The sequence below is a fragment of the Chiloscyllium plagiosum genome, chromosome 9 (genome assembly GCF_004010195.1).
Source record: "Chiloscyllium plagiosum isolate BGI_BamShark_2017 chromosome 9, ASM401019v2, whole genome shotgun sequence".
Lineage (NCBI taxonomy): Eukaryota > Metazoa > Chordata > Chondrichthyes > Orectolobiformes > Hemiscylliidae > Chiloscyllium > Chiloscyllium plagiosum.
In genome coordinates, this window is record NC_057718.1 from 102054371 (window position 1) to 102060081 (window position 5711).

Below are 5711 nucleotides of genomic sequence, written 5' to 3' on the forward strand. Positions count from 1 at the left end.
GCCTTCTTCACTATCCTATCTACCTGCGACTCCACTTTCAAGGAGCTATAAACCTGCACTTCAAGGTCTCTTTGTTCAGCAACACTCCCTAAGACCTTACGCCTATCCATGTATTTATCCAAATACCTTTTAAATGTTGTTAATGGATCTGCCTCAACCACTTCTACTGGCAGCTCATTTCATATGCATACCACCCTCTGTCCAAAAAAAGGTGAGCTTTGCTCTGCTCATTTAGTATTAATCTGCTTCTTATGAGTGTTTTGATCATGCTCTTATTTTATTTTGTTGAGTCATGGAGCAAGTCAGTTATGAAGAGAGATTAAATAGTTTGAGATTGTTTTCTTGGAAACCGAGAAGGCTGAGGAGGGTCTGACTGCAATGTATAAAGTCTGAGGGACACAGGCAGGATAGATAGAACATAGAACAATACAGCGCAGAACAGGCCCTTCGGCCCTCGATGTTGCACTGAACTATGAACTATTCTCAGCTTGTCCCCCTACACTATCCCAAAATCATCCATGTGTTTATCTAAGGATTGTTTAACTCTCCCTAATGTGGCTGAGATGACTACATTAGCAGGTAGGGCATTCCACGCCCTTACCACTCTCTGCATAAAGAACCTGCCTCTGACATCTGTCTTAAATCTATCAACCCTCAATTTGTAGTTATGCCCCTTCGTATCTGCTGACGTCATCATCCTAGGAAAAAGACTTTCATTGTCTACCATATCTACTCCTCTGATCTGAAAATGTGTTGCTGGAAAAGCGCAACAGGTCAGGCAGCATCCAAGGAGCAGGAGAATCGACGTTTCGGGCATGAGCCCTTCTTCAGGATTGATTCCTGAAGAAGGGCTCATGCCCGAAATGTCGATTCTCCTGTTCCTTGGATGCTGCCTGATCTGCTGTGCTTTTCCAGCAACACATTTTCAGCTACTCCCTGTATTTCTATTTCATCCCCATACTTATTAAGTATCTATCCACCTTTGCCTTAATAATATTCTTACTGCTTCTATCAGCTTTTCAGAAGAGGTTTTCAAACACTCCCAACCCTTCATGAGAGAAAATAAATGTCACCTCTGTTTTATGTGGGCGCCTCCTGTTGCCAAACAATGATCCCTTATCTCTAGATTCTCCCATAAGAGGAAACACCCTTTCCACATCCACCTTGTCAAGATACCTCAGAATCTTAAATGTTTCGATCTAGTCACCCATTACTCTTCAAAACTCCAGTGTCTACCTAGCCAAATCGTTCCTCCTTAGACAATCTATCTACTCTAAGTACAGGTGCAGTAAACCACAAATAATGATGCTAACACTGAATACAGCACACCCAATGCCATCTCACCAATGCTCTGTATAAGTGAAATATAACCTCCCTATATTCATCTCCCACCCCAACAATAAACAATAATATTCAATCAGCTTTTCTAATTATTTGCTGTACCTTCATACTAACCTTCTGATGTTCATTTAAAAGCTATCTGGACAGGTACACGAATAGGAAAGGTTTAGAGGGACATGGGCCAAATGCAGGCAAATGGGACTAGTTCAGTTTGGGAAACCTGATTGGCATGGTCAAGTTAGATCACAGGGTCTGTTTCCATACTGTATGACTCTCTGACTCTGTGACACTCAGATCCCTCTGCATCTCAACGCTCCACAGTCTCTCACCATTTAGATAATGTGCTTTTCTTCCTTGTTCTTGCTAAAAAAAAAGACAACTTCACATTTTCCCATGTTATGCTCCATTTGGCTGATCTTTTCCCACTCACTTAGCCTCTTCATATCCCTTTGTAGTTTGATTATGTCCACTCTGTGACTTAATTTCCTGTCTATCTTTTTGTAATCAGTATATTTAGCAACCAAACCTTTGGTACTTTCACCCAAGTCATTTGTATAAATGTAACCGCTTGCAACACCTTGTCAACCAGAAAATGGCCTCATTAGGCCAACTTTCTCTCTTCTGTCTGCTAGCTAATCTTCCATCCATGCCAATATCCTAGCCACTGCATATTTATCAACATCCTTTGATGTAACAAATGCTAACCAGCATATCCACTGGTTCCCCTTTATCTGCAGCATGTGTTACTTTCTCAAAGAACTCCAATAAGTTGTGCAAGAGACCACATAGTTTCTTTTTTGAGGCTATAAACTGGAATCAAAATTGTACCACTACATAAGTGAAATACCAGGAGTTTAGCACCTTGGAAACATCAAGTGTAGCTCATTGTTAGCTGTGACAGACAATATTGCTTTTTGATGCAGTGAAAGAGATCAGTCAAGATTAAGTAGGACCGAGAGTCTTGAAGTTAAGTAAATTCTGTCTGGCAACAGCCACCCAATCAGTGGATATGCAATTTGTTATAAAGATGTACATGATAGGGCAACAGAAACATCAGACCTTGCGAATGGAGAGCACAGTCTATAAAAGCATTAGGGGCATAGATAGGGGAAATAACCAACAGCTTTTCCCCATGGTATGGGAGTCTAAAACTAGAGGGCATAGGTTTAAGGTGAGGGGAGTAGAGATTCAAAAGGGTTTGGGGGCAACTATTTTCACACACAGGGTGGTGAGTGTCTGGAATGGGCTGCCAGAGGTCGTGGTGGAGGTGAATACAATTTCATTATTTAAGAAACATTTAGACAGGTACATGGAGGGGATAGGTATGGAGGGATATGGACCAAATGCAGGCAAATAGGACTAGAATCATGGAATCATAGAAGCCCTCCAGTGTGGAAAAAGGCCATTCAGCCCAACAAGCCCAATTATGAAAACTGAGTGGCATGGCAAGTTGGGCCAAAGGGCCTGTTTGCATTCTGTGGACCTCTATGATTCTATGACTGCCTATGATGCCCTTCCACCTCTCTCTCTTTCTGGGTGGGGTATGCAATAGAAAACCAAGAAAGCTTTATCTACCTATAATATGTGTCAAACTATAGGTCATGTGCCTGCCTTATTTGTAAATGAGTACGTATTTGGGGTTTTTGAAAGAGTGCAGTTTAAGTTACTTTGTAGCAGATAAGATAACGTCATTTTTTCTTTGCCTTTTTGGTTTTCTGTTATTGACAAAATCTGGTGTGAATTGCTTTCATCCTGAATATCCATTGGTCAGGCAAATTTGGCATCTTTGTGATTTACTTCAGAATTTATACATTTTGTGATGGTTTGTGTAACAGTCAGGCATATATATCAATGTACACTTCCCAATTAAGCCATGTCACATGGTTAAATCTAATTTCTCTTTCTCAAAACCCTGTTGACACTGATTATCTTGGACTTATTTAAATGTCTTGGCTGCAATTCCTTTAATAATGGGTTCAAACTCTTCCCATTAAGTGTCCACGCAGAACAATATGTGATTTTATGCCCCTTGATATTGGACCAAAGCACGGTGGCTCAGTGATTAGCACTGCTGCCTCATAGCACCAGGGTCCCAGGTTCACTTCCAGCCTTGGGCAACTGTCTGTGTGGAGTTTGCACATTCTCCCCGTGTCTGCGTGGGTTTCCTCCGGGTGCTCTGGTTTCCTCCCACAGTCAAAAGATGTGCAGGTTAGGTGAATTGGCCAAGCAAAATTGCCCATAGTGTTAGGTGCATTAGTCAGAGGGAAGTTGGTGTGGACTTGTTGAGCCAAAGGGCCTGTTTCCACACTGTAAGAAATCCAATCTAATAAAACATTGCATGTTTTGCTTCACATTATGGTTTACACTTTGGGACCAGTGTAATGATGAGGCTATGAATACTCAATGTTAACAAATGACTAAATTCTGTGACCTTACAAGCACAGCTAGACACAGACATCAAGACATTACTGTCTGAGTTGTGGCCTGTTCCTCTATCAGCTTCACTGTCTCATTAAATGACCGAGACACTGGGTATTAAAAAGCCATGGCTATCCCCTAAGCATGCCAGAAAACACTTAGCCAGCTGCATTTATGAGTAAACCAATTATAACATTGTGAGCAGTCCTCATTATTGCCAAATAGTATTGACAATTAATTTTTACAAGTATGGAGTCTCATATCATCACATTTTAATTATTACAGGAAATTTTAAGAGACTAAAATCTAAAATGAAATCCTTCCACCCCTCTCTTTTCTTATATTTTTATTGCAATCTCATCATCTTTACCTCTATCTGGCTTTCTGCACAGAATTTTATTTTGAATTAAACATTCTAACTTAAATGCCTGAATGTTTTAATGACTGTTGAATGTTTTCAATCTGACTGGTTAAGGAGATGCACTGTTGCTTATATTGTCACATGCTGACAGATCCTCTATAGCTGGACCCATACCGTTTTTAATTCCCAGTGACTGTATGTTTCAATACAAAAAACAGCAAGTCTGTGGGCAATTCCAAACATTATCAGCAGAGATTGATGTTCATTCTCCACTGGCCTGAAAGACTGGACTAAAACATTAGATGCTCAAAATATGTAAAAAAAAAAGGAATTAAAATAAGGAACAAAAAAACTAATTAAATGTATATAAAAATGGTACTTAATTTCAATTTAATTGTTTTTCTTCCTTCAATTTTTAGAAAAATAGTGTTTTTGCAGGATCTGAAGATAGGCAACATTTGTTTAAATATTTCATATTATGATTCCCAAGTGTAAGAAATCAGATGGCTCAAATTTTAAGTGGATCCTGGAAGATTTTTGTTCTCAGAGAAATAAGCTAGTTTCTTGGCTAAGGTGTTTCATTTAGGTATAAATAGGTGTAAATGTACTGTCACTATCGTGTGTAGGAAGCACTGTGAATCAATTCTATAAAAGGACACATTAACAGAACAAGCTAATGTAAATAACAGTCATTTTCCAAATATATCGTAGATTATTTTCCAACTTGCTTGATTATTTTACCCCTCCTTTGCAAATTGTACCACCATTAATTCTACTGGATCAGTGGTCTCATCGCAGACATAAACCAAGCCCTAGATATTATGATCTGTTTCATCAGTAGTAGAACAGGCATAAAATTTTTCATTAAGTCAGTCAGAAAAAAAACTTTGTATCCCTATAATACTTCAAGGCCTGGAGGGAACCATTTTCTCCAGTCCACTGCACATGAGTAGGAAGTAACTATTGCTAGGAAGTGAAAGAAAACTCCTTTGCGAAATGTAAAAGTAGTTTTACATATAAATAAAATATTAATGTTTATCAATGCTAACACTAAGATCATATCAGCCAGAAATACAATTTCTGAAGCCTTCAGCTTCTTTCAAAGTTGTAGCCTTTATTCATGGGTGGGACTAGATTGGCTTGGGATATCTAGTCAGCATGGATGAGTTGGATGGGTCTGTTTCGGTGCTGTACATCTCTATGATTCTATGACGTTGATGGCGTTTTTTTCTTTGCAATTTAATTCAAAATGAATAGGCAGCAAATTTGAAGTGACAACGTGTTCTATATCAGGATGATTTTTCTTAAAAACAATTTGTGTTTTTCATCCCACATCTGCTTTTAACAGGAGACACAAAGCATGAGCATCTTTCAGGAATTTGTTCCTTATTAGTCTGCACAGACAGTAATATCTTTTAATAAGCAGGGCAATGACAAAGTACAATAAATAGCACAGTCACTCACGTCCTGCAATGCTCAGAGAACATTTCTTTCCTGTTGATAATCCTACCATGAAGGTTGACTTTATGAAAATAGCAGAAAAGCTTTTACAGCCAATCAAGAGAATGCTGAACTATCAAATCACATTATT